Raw genomic sequence first — 18,169 nt, 5'->3', positions numbered from 1 at the left:
CAGAAACTTCAGCATGGCAGTAAGGCACATGTAGTGGATGTTTGCAAGCCAACTTACAAGAGAGAAATCAAGAGCTGTCCAGTTTCACAAAGATTTCCCAGAATCAGACTGAGATTATTTGTTATAATTAGCATCCACCATATCAAACACATGCTCACAAAGAATGAAGTGAACAACAAGGATTTAAGACTGTAAGTATACTTCTACCTTGACATCCTGTGCAAACACAAGCCATACTTCCGCCCAATGGCTCCAACCACAAGCCCACTAAATTATAGCCGAGCTGGCTTATAAATGGCTGAAGAACAGCTAAGTGACGGAGAAATGATGGCATCCCACAACATGGTGCTCCAGTCGCTGAATTTTCCACTTCTCCACTTTGTTGTTTCCCCTGTCAGATTCAAATGGGCTCTGTAAACCTCTGGGGCCTTCACAAGGAGGGATGAATAAACAAGACCAAAGAAATTTTAAGGAAGTGCACCTATTTTTGAAAAGATCCTTATATGCCCCTGTTTAGCTTTTCAGGCTTCTGGGTGCTGTGGCATACCGAGATCTGCTGTACAGTGGTTTAAATTTAGCATCCACCTATACTTCCTCTGGTGCAGCCACTCTCCCTCGAATTCTAAAGGAAATTAATACGCTGTGTATTTTTTGCATAAACTTCACCGTTTCTCCAGAGACAAGAGCATCAAGCTCTTCCTTCAACAATAGTTAAAAGACGGCACTGCAGTTATTTTGGTCCTAGATTTTTAATTAAAAATCTCTGTGGGAGGAAGAAAACTAGACAACCCACAAAGAGCATTAGGGTGGAATTTATGCTGTGTTAAATGAGCCCAAAGGACTCAAACCGTGCACAGGCCGATGCGGCATGCACAACAAAATCCACACTCTGTTCTCAAGCTCACAACCTTTCTGCGCCTACCTCTGTCCATCCTTCTCTGTCAGTTTATCTGGGATTTAGCTGGAGAAAAGAAGCAGCTTGGGTAAACTGCACTGTCACTTCAGCCAGAGTGAGAAGCAGGAGAATGAACGCACCCATGGCATACGAATTTAAGCATGCATTTGTCTTTGCTGATCTCCTCCTACCTGCTCGAATAATACTAACCCAGTATTTCTGCTGGTGACTGCTCTGGTATCGATATGACTGTCCCACTGTCCATGCAGTTGTGTGTGTGCCGGGCAGAAGCCAGACAGAAACTCTTCGTGTGAGATATCAGCCATAATTAAAAGCCCTGGAGAATCCCAGCAAGCAAGCAGTTACGACAGAGCGTGCATCTTGCCCCTGACTTCATTTCAGTGAAAAAGGCAGGCCCCCAAGCAACTTAAACGTGCTCCGCAGTGATTGCAAGCTTGCTTTTTAAAAGCATCCAATACATTTTAACAGTAAGTATTTGGAAACACCTGACACCGAAGACCTGAGTCCCCTTCCCCTCATATCACTTTTATATTGAAACAGTACCAGTGGTGGCACGAAATTCCTCCTTGCTGATGCCAGTGTAAGCCAGAGCAGGACCCATCTCCCCACTTTGTGGGCAGCAAACCCGACAATACAGCTCTTGACAAAAGACAGCAAATCTGACAGCCGTGGAACACAGGAAGAGGACTTCTCCCATCACTTTAAAGCTAACCTATACTGACACCGTCTTTTTTGTCCCTGAATGGAAAGATCCAAGCAAGAAAAGCCCCAGCTGAAACAAAACAATGCTGCTGAGCTCCAAGCACTCCTTCCTACAAGTGCTGGAAATACAAGAGGGGGAAGCAGCCCTGCCTGGAGAGCTGCAGGGCTCACAGCTGGTGAGGCTACGAGCTAAGCATGCAGCACACTGCTGGCACGAGGGCATCCACATCAGCTCCAGTGCTGCCACAGGGGAGGGCGGAGAGGGCAAAGGAGGATCTGGGAAACCAGGGGCTCCTGCAGACCCCCACCTTCAGCTTTATGGATCACACTGACCTTCAACAGCTCCGTGCTGAAAGTGTAAATGTGGCTTCAAGCAAAAAAATAAAAAAAAATTGCCTCCTGAACAACTGCAGGCTGAGGCCAGGCACAGAAGGAAGATCAGGTCCAGATTGCCCCTGGCTGAAAGGAAGCCAAACACAATGCAGCCGATTCACAGCATTTTCTTTATCGCAGCACTAAGAGCAGCCAGACAATGCTTTCCAACACAGACCACAGCAATTCATCATGAAGAGATGGAGTTAGCAGGAAACGCTCCCATTATCTCTGCTACGAAAAGGAAGCAGCGAGGAGAATGACTAAAAGGTGACAGACAGATTTTATGAGGCCAGACTTGAGCCACGCTCTGGGCTGACCAGCTCATCTTTTCCATACCAGAAAAAAAGTGACAGGCTTCAGCTGCACGGCTCTTACAAAACAGGAGTCAGAGTTGCTGCACTGTGGCTCTACAAGAGAAAACAAACCAAGACAAATGAAAATATTTCAATAGCAATTGTGCTGCGCCAGATCCCCAGGGCTGTGTAAATCGGGGGAGTTTTGTGGCCTCCTTAATGTAGCGATGCTGACTTAGAGCTGCGAGCACAGGGCCAGGCGTCCGGCAAGTAAAAGGGAGGTATCTCAGACCTGCGAGGCTATAGGGAAGAGGCGGAGGAGAACATGAGCCCATGGTGCTTTCTGGCAGTAATTTGCTCTGCATTACGAAAGTAGGCTTCGAAATGGTTGCTGCCTACAAGCTCCGAACACAGAAGAGTTTATAAACACAAAAGCCCAGATGGAAAAGATTTGAAAGGTTTGGGAGGGTAACAAGGGAAGGAATAAACAAATATCTCTGAAATGAAGTAAGGAAGCACTTAAAATGGCAGAAGGCTAGATGGCCTGTACAGACTTTGTGGTGCCTCTGAAAGGTACAAAACCTTTAACATCCCACGGCTGTGCACAAATACTGAATTCCCCTACAGGGCATAAACACAGGCTGCTCTTACCAGCTGCCAGCAATAAATACTATTGCCCAACCATTAGCAATCAGTCATTACTGCACTCAGAAGTGCTAGGAGCTGTACAAACACGTAGTAAGTAATTGCCCCCGCCTCAAAAAGCATACTGGGATTCTGGCTCAAGCAGCCACTTGGACCCAGACACATTTGCTATGGAGCAACAGACCATGCCAGCTAATGTCTGAGTGAAACAGAGAAAACTAAACAGCATCACATTTTATGTCTTCCCCTTGATCAAGTCAGCTCATTCAGCACCTTTCCCAGCAAAATTCATCTTCCACTGCAGTCAACTCTTCATCTGTAGGGGAATATATAAACACTACTATTAATGACTTCTCCCCTGTACAGCTCACAGCGCGTAACTGGAGACACCAGTGATGGGATTGCAGTAAGGATGATTAGGTTTTATATAATGAGCAGTTTCACATCTGGTTAAAAGTGGAGGTGACAAGACAATAAAAAAGTGATTTCCAAAGCTGCTCACCAATGGATTCTGCAGCCTCCTGTGGGAGCAGGGCTGAGCTGATACCGTGTCTGTCTGTAAATCCCATGTAAAGTGTCCTGACTGTAAGCCTCACTGCCAACAACTGCAGGCAAGGACCTGGCTGATGCCTCTGCCTCTCTTTCCAGGGCTGCCGATGTTGCTGGACTCTTTGAGGAAAAAGATCAGCTGCTGACAGCCCGCGGCTCCTACCCAAGGCAAACAGAGCAGGCAAAAACCTTGAGTCAGCCCAGGGAGAGAAGTAATTTAAACCAACAAAAGGAGTGCCACAGATCACCTTCCTCAGAGAAAGAAGCAGCAAAGACCAGGGCGAGCTGGATGCTAGGCTGGGTTACATCCCAGCTGTGGATTTGTCCAAGGTTGGCTGTTTGCTCCCCGATGGCCTCAGGCAGTACGGCACGACCCAGCCCCAGCCTGCGCACAGAACCACCTCTGCCAACGCCGTCCGAGTCACAGGCAGTCGATGAGCTCGGGAAGCAACAGCAAAGGTTTTCCTCCCTGCTCTGCTGCTGTCTGGAAGGCTGCCTCTGAAGCAGCGCGCAGTCTGGAGGAAATGAAGTCAAGGACCGCAGCACTGAAATGGCACTCACAATAAGCAAAGGTGGGAATTAAATGAGACAGAGGTGACTCTAATGCACAGGGGGAAACTATTAGGTTCTGCTGACGTTTATTTCCCACAACAGCCCAGCAAGGTAACTGTGCCAACAAACAGGTTTATGACTGTAAGCAGCACAAAGAAAGCACATTCCTCTTAGCACGGCTTTGCAATCTTCTGAGAGCACCATCTTTTTGTCCCCCAGACTCCTTCACCTCACCATCACCTGCCTCAAACCAACCTCTTCTCATGCACAAAGGGTCGTACTGGTTTATTTACTCTGTGGCAGAAGAAAACCTGCAAGTTTTAGCTAGGTCCCATGTTTCCAGACACTGGTCAGTCATGTGAAATTAGGACAGTTGCTCTGCAGAAGACCGTAGCCTGTTGATGGTACTGCCTTCCCCCAGTTACTCTGAGTATGAAGTGTTTCCTGTACCGTATGTACTTTTGCTTTGCCTGAAAAGCCTTTCCTGTATGGTTACTGCTCATCATCCAGCTTAGCAGCAGGGCTGGGAAAAAAACCACAACAATCAATAAACCATGATATCTGGGATGATAGTATCTGACTGGAAGTTTTAGAAGTTTCCCTCTGTACCCATTGATCTCAGGACTGCCCTGCCCTGCAGGTGGCTGAGGCAGATGACTGCAGATACAAATGCCTAGTATTTCTCTGCTGCTAGGCACTCACTTTTCACTGGTGCAAGGAGCTTTTCAGGATGAAGATTTTCACCACTAAGACACCTCTGTATTTCCCTGGCAGCTCAAAGGTATTTCCCAGTAAGCATTACTGTAATCTGCACCTCTGCCATGGCCCTCTTATATTGCCAATACGAGGCAAACAAAAACACAGGCCAGCCGCCAGTCTGGAAGAGAAAAAAGTCTTACGCACTTTATTTAAAAATAAACTACAGCCGTGACTCACAAGTCATGACTTTTCAGCCAACATACTTCCCAATTCTTGGTTTCTTACCTGTGAACACACAACAACAGGCAAAGCAACGCAATGTCTTTCCGCGGTACCTCCGCTCACAAAGGCACGATCACAAACGCATGGCATATTTGACGCTCGCTTGCAAGGAGTTCTGGAGGCTGTGTGCAGACCAAGACTTGTTCTGCGCGTGACTTTGTAGCAGTTCACCCATCTAAGTTAGCAGCACTATTTGCTGATGTACTTCTGCCAGTACAACGAAAAGTGTGGATGGAGTCACAGCCAAATAAAGGTGCTCTATACTGGAAGAGCTTGTTCTCCTTTCCCACAGGGGAAAAAGCTGCGCTGGTATAAGCGTGTTCATACTGGCAGACCTGCATTTGTATGTGGGGAGGGTTACAGCAGTGTTGCAGAACTGTAGGTAAAAGCAGTACAACCTGTAAGCAGGCAAGACCCAATCTCACAGGGGATTCGCTACTCTGATCTTGAATTCACTCGTCAAATTCCTAATTCTACAAGCAATCTAGACACAAGGCTGAATCAGGCTGATTGGGTTTTAGCTCAACAAAATCCACCAGAAGTCCATACAGGCTGCCAACAAGGAACAGCGGCAGCGTAAGGCGAGGCACGCTTCCATGTGGGCTCTCACTAATGCTAGACTCCAGCCCCTTAGGTGACAAGTTACCCAAGTTGTTTAGCCGCAGAGGGTAGTGAAATGGCCAACCTCACTGTATCAAAACAAATTCCTGAAAATGTCAATTTATGAAGCTAATCAACGGATGCCGCTGCCACAGCTGTTTCTAGCAGAATTCAGACCTCAAGGGATCCGAGAGCTTGTTTCTGAGCAGACCGAAATGCAAATAAGGTATTCAGGTACTTATAAATCCATCACAGGCGATTCCTACCAGTCAACAGTTCTCAAGGCATAAGGCTACAAATGTTCAAAGAACCCACTGCATTTGCATGAGACTGCATCCAGCCTCAGAGGCAGGGCAATGGAAACAAAGACAGGAGAGGAGGGAATGAAAAGCAAGGGGAGAAGAGGAGGGCAGGTAAAAAGCACAGCCTGGAAGGACTAAGGGAAGAGTCTACACGAGGGGAGATTTTAAAGAGCTACCGGGAGCCCCGAAGGCTGGGATAGGCTTTGGGAAGGAGGAGAAAAAGACACTCACCGTGGTGCTCGCTGTCGCAGCCAGCAACCCTCTCCTCTCCCACGCGACGCCTGCGCTCGGGGCAGCCGTCCCTTCCCCAAACCCTTGCACTAGGCGCACGCAGAGGCTTTCCAGCCCGCTCCCACACGCACCGCTCGTCTGAGCTGCGGATCAGCGCAGGACCCGGGGCTGGCACCCGCATGCCGAGCCTCTGCTCCGGGGGCACATGGCAATGCAGCACGCCTCCCACACGCTGCCGGCACGCCGTCTACGCATCCAGCCCTGGCTCGAAAAAACAGAGCGACTCCCTAAGCGTGGTGGCTGCGGAAGAAAATCCTCAAAATAAGCACAGCGTGATTCGACCCAGTGATACGAGCGAAGAGAAGCTGGAACAATAGCCCTGAGGGGTGTGATCTGCCAGTATTCGCCAGGCGAAGTTTAAAATGCAATGCCAGTTGAGACAATTATTTAGCTGTCAGCGCTGTTAACAGTTTCATTGCTGATCAAAGCAGCAGGGCAGCACAGAGGGAATTAGAACCACTCGGAGCCACTTACCAAAATGGGCCAACAATACACAATCTGCAACTCTACTCCTGTCATATATAATCCCTCCCACCTTTTCTCTTTCTTTTTAGAGGCTCCTTGGCATACAGAATCGCTGTGCAATAATAACAATAATAAAAGAATCAGTTCACCCTTTTCTGTAATTAATCTGTAAGGGATAAAGTAAACACCTGCAACAGTGTAGGGGCAGCAGTGGTGGAAATCCTTCCGTGCACGCCGCGCGGGGCTCAGATATAGCCACGCTGGACAAAGGTTTCTCAGCCACTCCAGCATCATTTTGGAAGCCACGCAGAAGGTGCCACGCAGAGGCAGGTTTGCCAAGCACAGGCACAGCCAGCAGATGCTAGCACAGAACTGCTGCTTCAGCTTTAAGAAAAGTCAGATGTTGCTAGTTACAGTATCCCATAGCGATTGTACACATATTTCAGTAGGCAAGCATGTTTAATTACAGCTCTGCTTCTGCATGTATGATTCAGATCCTGCAAAATCTCCAACTGTTCTCCTTTCTTGGGTTATCCCGATATTGCTAAATTAAGTAATAAGCAAAACTCACAAACCTCAGCCAAGGCTTGCCCCCCAAGGCTCTTTGCTTCGTGGCTGTTCTTCCCAGCCTGCGCTCTGCCCTGGCCTTTGCAGCAAAGGGAGGGCTTTGAAAATAACATATATATCTGTCGGTGCCACCAGCTGTAGTGTAGCAGCCGGTGCTTTTTTGTATACAGTTTTCTAGTGACTTGTCTGCTTTTGTGTCAGATCAGATTCCTCTGAGACATCTGGCATTATGTGACTGAAAACAATATGAACTAAAAAGCTTTGGGAGAACTCCCACTTGTTGCGTTGATTTCTCATGAATAAGTGATATTCAAAACAGTGGAAAATTAAGATGACAGTGATAATAGTAACAATAAGAAGCTAGCATTTCCGAGGTGTTTTACACCTTCAAAGCACTGTGCAAACAAGGATTAAAATGCATGCACCAACACCACCCCCTGCACTTGACAGTCCATTGCTTGATGAAGGCACAGCATCTGCTGAGACGCGAAGATCTTTTATTAGATCAGAAATTTCAGCTACCAGAGACACTGTCACAGTAGGGAACTGCTGAAATCCTCGTGGGAGGCAATGCTCACATGTCAGGCCCAGATCCTGCTGCCACTGTGGGGCCCCACGCAAGGAGTGATGCTGAGACCAAGGGACCACGGCAAGTTTGGGGTCTGGGAGGCAGCGTGTACACAAGGGTGTTTCTCTCTCTTTCCAGTGGTTATAAAAGAAACCCCATGTGGGTGGGTAATGTGGGCCCAAAGGAAAAACTGGGATGAATTTGAAGAGAAAGGCTCATGAGCAGATGGCAGCACAAGGAGTCTGAGGTCTTGGAGGAGACAAGGGGATGCAGGCGGGCTCTTGGCTGTGAAGGGCACCCTGAGGACAGGCAAACGCTATAGGGGATTTCTGAGGGCACACCAGACAAGCCGCTACCAGGAAGAGTTTTGCCCAGGAAAAAGATCTGATGGTCTCTCAAGGTCCCTTCTGGCCCTATGTTTCCCTGGGTTCCTAGTTCCCCCCTTCCCACTAGCTGGCCCTACAAAGACAGGTCAGCCTTTCAGCACGTGCTAGGGTTTGGCATTGGCAGCGACGCCAGCAAATGCAACTGTCCCGCGGCCGGTCGCCTCCAAGAGCTGGGGAATTTCTGAAGTGGAAGATGCGGAGGCAGCTCCTAGCGACCCCTTCTCCCTACCAAGCTGCTGAATGTCAGCGCAGCCTGCAGTTCTGGACCGTGCTCTGCCCTTGGCAGCCACAAGAGCCGCTGGCTCTGCTCAAGGAGCAACAAGGCAGAGAGGGAAACTGCTGCTGCATCGTTACTGGGCGATGTTACATCTACCTCTGCCATCTCAGCCACGCCATAACGACAGGAAATCCTCAACTTTATTCCCAAAAGGGAGCTATTCTACCTTCCTTCTAAGATGTCCTGCCTCTTCCTTATGCAGCCCAGTGCAGGATCAACTCGTTTCTGCTGAACTGGTATGTGACTGCTCTCTTCAGAGCTCGTCCTGCTCGGCTGGACTGGGGTCAGCGGTGGCTTGCTTGGGGTGAGTGCTGACAGGATCAGCCTTAACGCTTCTTGATCTTAAAGAGACTTGCTTGAAAGCCTTTTTCCACGTGCCCAGTGATCACATCCCCACTGTTTCTTTCTTTGTTTATGCCCAGTTTCTGCTGAGCAACAGCTTCCTTCCTGTACTTGGAAAAGCATGCCTGGGTCGCAAAGCTTATGTCAGGTGATTTTCACTAGATGTTTGGCTGAACTGTTTGCCTTTCTAAAAAAGCAGAAAATGCATCTTCATCTTCAAAAAACAGGACAACAGTCACATGATCACCATGAAATGCTGTTAGAGAAAGGCCAAGTAGCACACGCAGCTGTGTGCTGCTAAATTAACAACATAAATACAGATTTTAGAGCACACTGCCACACTTAAAATCCCCCCAACTTATGATGCTTGCAACAAATCAATGGTCTGATCAATTGACGACTTGAAAACAACCAAGCTGCAGCCTGGATGATGTCAGTAAGTTCAGCTCCCTGCAGCAGCTCATGCTCCAGCAGTGAAGGTGCTTTCAAAGACATCACAAATTGGGAAGAGCTCGTTAACCAGTCCAGGAAAATCCCAGTACACTCCCACCTTGAGGTCTACGCCAGCGCTTTTCCCCTGTGCCCAATTTGCTCAGCCCCAGCCACAAGCCCAGGTCACACAAAGCGCAGTTTCTTCCTATGACCCAAGCAGCTAAGGCCCAGGGGCATCTCCCTTTGTGTCTTCTGATTTCCTGGGGAAAAAAAAAGGCACACCTTTTCCCTTCAAATTCCTCTGAATCACAGGGAGGGCAGGCAGCTCTTAACCCTCCTCTAGCTGGATGAGAAGCATACTAAACCCCCAGCGCCAGCCCAGCCTCCTGCAGCGGCTCTGGCAGGGATGGTTGGGCACAGCCGAGCCCACCGGGCCTCCCCTGATCGTACAGTCTCCACAGGGTATTTCTAGCTCGAAAAACCCAACTAACCAGAAATAACTTATCTTTTTCATTCATTTTTTCTGGCCTGGAATCCTCTTGAAATATCACTGAGGCGAAAGAGATCTGAGCTTCGTGTTTTCCTGTGCTCACAGAGCGCAGACACACATATTGACACAAAAGGAATGTGACTGGCTCTGCGGTGCTGCCTTCCCATTAAGCAAGAAGCAGAGGAGACGGAGGAAGAATTGCTTTCTGCTTTATGCCTGGCCATGCCTTCCCATTGCTTCCAGGCATTAACTGCACGTTTCCACAACTGCATGACTGCGAGGACATGGGCAAGCCCTTAGTTTGTAGTAAGCAGCAGGTTAAACCATTTAATAGCCAAAATTCTGATCAAGCAAAAACTTGTGATTTTGAGTCCATGTTCTCAAACGTTCTTAAGATTTCCTTCACGCTGTACCTTCTCACGCTATTTTCAAACTAAAGCCAGTTTTTTAACAAACACACTTCGTTCATCTGTGCTCTTAAACTGCATCCAAGATGCTCTGTAAAGAGGGCCAAGTCTTAACCAGCTCCCTATCGTTCCATAAAAAAATATTGTAGAAACAAAGACTTCAAATTTCCAAGTAATATATGGTATTACTGCTGTGGTTTAAGACAATTCCACAGACAGTGCCAGTGGCTTTGCCTAGACAGCTCCCAAACCAATCTCCTGCTGTTCCCCTAATTAATTCCCTATACGCATCTCAAGCCTCTCTTATATATTAAGTGGCTGCCACAGTTTTTATTTGACATTTGGATCTTTCGAGACAACAAGGTGTGAGACAGAGGCCACAGAAACCCAGTGAAGTTCTGCCAACAACTTCAGTGGTAATGGCATTTCAGGGGAGGGGTACTGCTCATCTTCTCTCGGTTGGGTACAGTAACAGCCTGCTCCCTCGGTTTCTCCGAAGTCACTCCTCATATGCAGCAGCACCGAGGAAATCATCATGTGGGGCAGGGAGGGCGCCTTGGGCTGGCTGAGCCCTGCCTGGGGAAGGAGCTCCTGACACCAAACCCCTCCCTGCTTCACAGTTGAGGAAGCCATGAGTCGGGTTGGAGGGAGAAGGCTGGAGATATGCCAACCTTCCTTTACACTACCATTCCTGCATGCTAAAGGGTGCTTTTTGCCCAAATATCCCCCTTTTCGGTTCATAAATTATTAGGGCCATGGGAAGCGGGTTAGTGATGGTACTGAAGCATGCTTGCTGCTTTACATGAAGCGCAGTCTTAATGGGATGTTGTTTTTCACCAGCAACACAGCAATGCTGCTGCTATCATCTGTTTAGCTTATGTACAGAAAGCAACCTTTCTAAACCACAGCACCCTCATTCCTGAAGCTCAACACCATCAGGAATAGCCCAGAACCAGGCGTGCTCCATGACTGCAGTCCCCTGAAAGGATGCGAATTGAGAACTTGGCTAATTTACAGTGTTAATGTCTATTATACAACACAGGACCGTGCCTGCCACCACCTCTACCAGTGCATGTGAGGCTTTGCTGTTTCACTACAGAGATGACTTTTGGAGGAGCCAAATCTTCCTGCTTTCACAGGGACTCTGCTGTACCTAAGCAGTGAAATATTGCAGGAATGGGGTAGAAAAGGGATACAAGGACAGGGATTATGCACTAGTAGCAATGAAAGAGAATGATCAGAATGGTACGATTTTACAGATTCAGACACGCTTGAAGATGCCCTTTTTTAAAAAACAAACAAAAACCAAACAGAATCACTGCCAGTATTTCTTGCAGTTCAAAGAATGCTGGATCCCAAAGTCACAGAGACATGCGAGGACAACTAGCCAGAAAACATCTGAAAACATGAGCTATCAGGAAATAATCGAGAAGCCTGAAATGGCAGCAATCAGGGAGAACAGAGGGCAGCAAGAATATATTCACCATCCATCCCTCCAGGCAAATTACTCTTCTCAGGATGTTTCTGGCTAACAGGCTCACCTTGGAAATATCTTTTTTCGCATATTCAGTGTCTGTTTCTGGGAACACAAGGACAAATAAGCCTGTCAGAAAGTAGGAGTAGGCCTGGACCTCTGTGGCTTAGTTTAGGAGAAAATGCAACCCTTTTTCCAAATATGCGATTAGGTCCCACGATCCAGGAAGAAGCGAGAACACAGCCAGCGTGTGTTTATAAATCTGGCCACATCTGATCGCCGTTTCCAAACTCTCCATTAACAACTTGGTGAACGTCCAGCAAAAGGAGCTTTTCCAGGGCTAGGACACTGAGGAAACGCTGCTGTTGAAACATGTGCTATTGTAATGATATTCCCCGTTGACACGATGCAGCTGAGACAGGATTTGTGCTTGCTGCCCAGTCAGCCTGAGCCACTACCCCGCCGCCAATAAATGGCAGCATTTGGTTTTGGGGGAGTTGTTCTTCCTCTCGGTTTATTTCAATGCACAAAACCTGCAAGAAGAAGACTTTTCTTGAGGGCAGACAGCAAAGCTGCAGAGAAGAAAACAGGACAGTGCTTGCCTTTGCAAAGTAAAAGCCACCACAGGCCTGGGAACCAAGATCCAATTTTTACTCCCTTTGAAGATGAGGGCCGAGGCTATTGGGTCCCAGCTGGGAGCCCCGGATGAGGGCAGGACGAGGGCGCTGCTCACACAGCCACTAGCAAGCACAACAGGAGCTTTATATTGAAAAATGTGCTACAGGGCAGAGTAAACTTTCTAAACATGCTGAGGTATTGTTCTTGAGCGCAGCTCTGAACTGCTTGGTGTAACTTCAGTTACCTAAAGAAGGGAGGAAAAAAAATCACACAGAAGTTTTACGCATAGTGTGAGAAAAAGGCCAGCAAAAGGGATGAAGAAGTTGTTTTTTCTCATTTTTCTCATTGCAAGAGCCGAACCCCCACTGACTTCTGCTATTGAGAACAAAGAAGTGCTGCATATTAAATTGAAAACTTGTAACCCCATCTACAGCTTCGGTGTGTTTTCGGATTCACACGTAGCGCTTGATGCCAACAAGTTTTGGTCTAAGTACTTCGTTATTCTGGTAAGAAACAGGATCCCGGATGATGAAATGGCAGCAAAACAGAAAAAAGAAAAAAAAAGATATTCTTGATGAGATTTATTCAGACTTTGCAATTTCCAGAAAAAGACAAGTTTGTCCAACTCCTCAGAAACTCAGCTTTCACTGCTTTAGGAAGAAATTCTTCAATCAGAGGGTGGTGAGACACTGGCACAGGTTGCCCAGAGAAGCTGTGGATGCTCCATTGCTGGAGGTGTTCAAGGCCAGGCTGGATGAGGCCCTGGGCAACCTGACCTAGTGAGTGGCATTGCTGCCCATAGCAGGGGGGCTTGAACGGGGTGATCTGTAAGGTCCCTTCCAACCCAAGACATTATATGAATGCTCAAATCTTGTCTTGTTTTATCAGAGAACGTGGTAGACTGGAGTTTTGATGCCTCCTAGCGTGATTTTGATACTCGTTTACAGAAACAAAAAGCCATACTTCAGACTACTCACGTAACTTGTTCAATGGTCAGTTTTTCCAGCACAGCCAGTACTGACTAGATGAATGCACTGGGCACTTACATTACACAGCACATTAAGCCTAATTTGCATTAACTGTAACTGCTTAAAGATGACTTAATTAACTGGAACTACATGAGGATACCGTGCTTCATTAAAATAGAAAGGAAGGGAAAGGAAGGAACAAAAACAAAAAGCAAACAGCCTAATTTCTTCCAGCACTCGTGTTTTCATTACGGCCTTTCACAGACAAACACTGTGTACAGTACCTTAAAGCAAAGGCAGACCCATGAGCCTGCTCACGAGGCAATGGATGTGTCAGCCTCTCTTGAATCCAGCCTTAAGCAACCAGAGTTGGAAAAAGCCAGTTCTGCTCCCTTTTCATGAACCCTTTTCCTTTAAAGTTTTCAGATCTACATGGTTTTGCTTTTAAAAAAAGTTCCCCAAAAGAAAGAGATGTTATAGCAAGGGTAAGAAAGCTAATAATGGAGCCAGATGCAGTGAGGAACAACACTGAGGGAGTCAAAAACCTTCGTAAGGTCACTTTAAATACCCTTATCTCCGCTGGTAAAGAACATATCAGACATCAGGAGCCAGACCCACAGCTGGTAAACCAGCTTTGATGCAAGTGAGGCCACTGACACCATGTCTTTTTTTTTTCATTTAGCAGAGAGCAAATCTGTTTGAGAAGACAACCGTGAGACTCCAGGCTGCCTTTGAAGAACTAACATACCCTTTGATGCTACAGATAGCTGGATATCGGGTTTTGCTGGCTTCTGGTTTTAAATGGGACTCTGTGGTTAACCAGAGCAGCTGCACAGCAAGGAGGGAATGACTTGCAACTGAAGAGGAATGCCAGCGCCTGCGCTCCAGCCAGGAGAATGCCATACATGCCGGAGGCTCACGGGTACAGCACGTGGCAGCCAACTGAGAGCAAAGACTGTAGGGTTCAAACCCTTCCATTTAGGAAACAACCTTTATTTTCCACTTTTCCTTGAAAGGGTGGATGCCCAAAGGAAGGACCTCAGGCCCCAGATCTGCTCTCCACATCAAAGGGTTTGCTTCTAAATCTAAAGCAAATGAGGGTGTTCAGAAGAAATGTTTCTGTCAGAATGTGCCATTTTTAAAATGGTAAAGCACCATGGTTGTCAAAGGGTTTTCTCTGAAGCCACGCCTGTCGCAGTCACTTCTGCCAAGAAAATCCATTTCTGCAGCTGCGCGACTCAGACTGCTTGAGGCCGAGTCCCCAGACTTGTTCCCTTGGTGGCTCAGTGACAGCATGGACAAGAAGGAGAGATCAGCTGGAGAGGGCATGGCTTCTGGAATATCCTCTTGTAAAAAAACAGACTGAATATATAATTGAATGGAAAATATAGAGTGTGATCTACAATCCTATAGCTGGAACACAGCTGTGGAGGAAAGGCAACACAACCATCCTCTCTCTGCAGCTCCCTGCAGCACTCAGCAGGTGACCACAAGTGGAAGACAAGATCTCTGCAGCCTGCATACCCAGTCCTGGCCCGGTGTTTCACAGCTCTTAGGAGTAGACTGACTTCATGGACTACCATTATTTGCTCAAGGATCTGGCAACAGGAGAGAGTGCAAGCAAAGTGCTCACCCAGGACAGGCAATCAAGAAGTAAGACAAGACAAGTGTGTGTTTAATCCCCTCAAATCAGGCTTCAAACATTGAGTTCCAGGGGTGTTAAATGGCCCTGGGGAAGCTGAATGTGGTCCGGGAGGGCCAAATGCACATTATGAGCAGAAAGAGCAGTGAACAAGCAGTGAACACCCACGGCTGCTTTGCAGGAGCACGGCATGGAGGCGGTGCCTGGGGGCAGCCAGCCTGGCCAGCACATGGGGTTCTGTGCTGCCCGCACCCAGCCCATGCAGAGCCGTGGGCAGGACCTGCTGGGTTCACTCCATCACACTCCTCAGGGACATGGCCTTCCTCGCCCTGCCAAGAGCCAAAAGCTGGCACTAACAGCACAAGAGGCATTACTGTACAGATGAAGCCAGATAAAAAGTATGCAGGAATTAGTTTTGGCTTAGATCTGCGATTACTTGATGGCATCTACCATACTCTAATTGTTCAGTGACAGAAGGACTCCATGTAATTAAACAGGACTGCACACACAGACAGAGTCACAGTACTAATTTTTGCAGAAAGGCAGCAAGATCAACCCACAATGTTATGCTGTGGCAACAATATCTTAACCGATTGCTATTTCAAGACACTGTCACTGGAAGAGATTTATACCCCTATCCCTGTGCCTGCCCATGCAATTAGTCTGCCCAATTAGTCTGCCTTTGTGCAAAATATTAATGGAGAGAATTTATAATTAAAATATTCACAGAAAAAAATGATTTATGTAGATACTTTACTTGTAACAGAAGAAAAACGCCAAGACTGAGAAAGTTTAGTGCTATACTTTATGCATAAAAAGTACCAAAATTTTCAAATTAGTGCCTCTGTACTCTTACATATCTTACGTAAGAATTTTGTGCCTATAAACAAAAGAACATTGCTATTTAATGAGAAAGGCAATAGTAAACTTTGGCTTGTGGTGTGCAGAGAGACACTGTTTAGCTTATGAACATACATAAAAAGGAACTTTGAAGTGACAGAATCAAACCAGAAAAAAATCACAACTGTAAAAATGTATCCCTCATAAGAGCTTAATGTCAGCTTGTAGGCTCCTCCAGGAAACTAAAATGGGAAATCCCCCTACCATGAGCCTCCAGATGGACAAGCGCTACGGAGACAGGAGGAAACTACAGGCAGCTTCTAGTGGCCCCTAAAAGCTTCCTCAGCCAGGCAGGATGGAGAAACCCAGTCATGCAAACTGCAAAGAAAGTGAACCAAAGTGAACATGCAGCCTGTGCCTTTCAAGAGGAACACTTCACTGGAGCTACTTAGTATGACTGAGGATTTGGCCCCAAACATTGACTGCTCTGGATTATGCCACACGGGATGTAAGTGAAACAGTTTGCATTTGTTTCACAGTTCTATGTTACAAAAATTAAACCTGACTGAACTATGAATAGCACTAGGCGTTCACTTTCCCTAAGGAGAGCTGTGGCTAAGTTTCTGCTAGCTCAAGCAGCAGGTTGCTGGGAATAATCTGTCTCCTTCTGGGAGCATGGCACAGTGACCTTCCAGTCACCCAGCTGGCAAAAGATCCTCAGCAGTCAGTGAGCTGCTGCTACATTTAAGACCACTATCTGGTCTTGTATGAAGCCACTGCTAGGATTTTCACAATGAGAAGAGGGCTTCCCTGTTCTTCCCTCAACTCACCTCACAGTCCTTACATGACATTTGCACAAAACAGAACTCCAGCTTCAAAAATAAAAGCCTGTTGTCTTGGCATCTCATCAAGCCTGTGCACTGAGCTTGCTCTTCTCAAAGAAGAATAAAAATTCACAGCAACCCTTCTTGATCAGAGCACTCAACTAACAAAACTGGGCATCTTCAAAGCAAGAAGAAAAATGTTAATTATAAATTGAGCTTCCTCCAAAGAGAATAGCGCATCAGGTATCTGAGAGCAATTTATTTAATCCTTCACCAGATCCAAGGTACGTACGGCACTCCAACAAAAGCATAAAAACACATCATGATGACTACAGGAGTACTTGCACAAAGCACCAGGGCTCAGGACCCTACCCTGGTGAAGGCTGGAAGCACAGTGCTCCAAAGAATCCACGTTTCTTTTCCAGAAGAGCCTGAGTACATGCAATTAAGCTGCCAGCAGAGAGGTGGCTCTGAAGCTGCCACAATGGGGCACTGCTTTGTTGAAGTCATGATGCATTTACAGCAGGAAGTCCCTTTTACAAATATTTCCCAAATAAATGCGGTGATCCCATTGGAAATGCTCTAATGCAACAGAAATCTTGTTTAATAGAGACCAAACTCTGATCATATCTCCCACACAGTGAGTGATGCCATACTCCACAAATAGTGGAATTTGAATGGGTGGTCATGATGAGTAAGGCACTACTCAGGGAGAAAAGGTGAAAAAAATCTGTTTCTTCCTGGTTATCACAAAGAGATGGCCAGGTTTTTTGCAGAGATGAGACTAGCAGTATGTAGGGAACTGACTCATGCTTACATTTGCCTTGTCTTTAGAAAGGCTGTTATACTGAGAAAGGAAAAAGTGGATTTTTACCTTGTATACAGCGCAGACTCAGTGTCTTTAAGCAGGGAACGCAACTCCTGTGCTCTGTGCTTTATGTGATTTAAATGACAGATACACAGACAAATGCTGAGTACATGACAACTGCTACAAGTGTTTTCTGATGAAGATACTGAATCAGTAAATTTCAAATATCTAAAATGGGCACTTGCCATGTTAATAACCCACCGTGGAGCCAGTGCTTTCTGCTGTCCTCCCACCAAACAACAGACCAGGTCCTGCTCTAAAGAGCCCACTTATCCGCTGCCCTACACTGTGCCCTGGGGTGGTCTGACAACAGCACAAGTATTCTGTGTAAATACCCATAAACAGGTTGAATGCATTTATCACAGAGGTGACAAACAGCATCATTTTGCAGGGAAGTAAATTTTTTTTTGCATGTGTTATCCTAAATATATCTATTAGCCTAGTACTATGCAGCAGAAGTGTAAGCATTTGAATGAAGTGAAATCCTGCAATGCTTCCCAAATTTCTTCTCAGAATGACAGTACTGATGTTTCCAGAAGTAATGTGAATTCAAGAACAAAACCAAACACTTCATTTATCTTTATAATATTTAAAGAGAAATATTTCCCACTTCTGCCTCTCCCTCAGCTTCATTCTGGCCACTTGAGATTGTTTGCACCTTAACTGCAACCACTAGGAGGGAGGTTCAGCCAGCTCACTCAGCACTGACCCTGAGTACCTAGATGGCCACACACATGCAACACCTTGTCATTTAGTCATGTAGATCTGATGGTCTTGGGGATATCACAGTGGATT

The 18,169-nt window shown here is 46.7% G+C and overlaps 1 protein-coding gene across 4 annotated transcripts in view; it reads right to left on the bottom strand.

Moving 5' to 3' along the window:
• The window catches only part of OSBPL5 (oxysterol binding protein like 5), a 133,312-nt gene that overhangs the window by 68,270 nt on the left and 46,873 nt on the right, over positions 1–18,169 (bottom strand). The window contains exon 1 of one of the 4 annotated variants that reach the window (XM_035540082.2): positions 2,330–2,395. The exons of the other annotated variants lie outside the window; for them this stretch is intronic. The gene's annotated coding sequence lies outside the window, so the exon portion shown is untranslated. Of the gene's footprint in view, positions 1–2,329; positions 2,396–18,169 lie in introns of those variants that run through there. 4 annotated transcript variants of the gene reach the window in all.

The sequence above is a fragment of the Cygnus atratus genome, chromosome 5 (assembly GCF_013377495.2).
Source record: "Cygnus atratus isolate AKBS03 ecotype Queensland, Australia chromosome 5, CAtr_DNAZoo_HiC_assembly, whole genome shotgun sequence".
NCBI lineage: Eukaryota > Metazoa > Chordata > Aves > Anseriformes > Anatidae > Cygnus > Cygnus atratus.
Note: the sequence above shows the minus strand (reverse complement) of the source record. Positions and strands in the feature narration are given on the sequence as shown.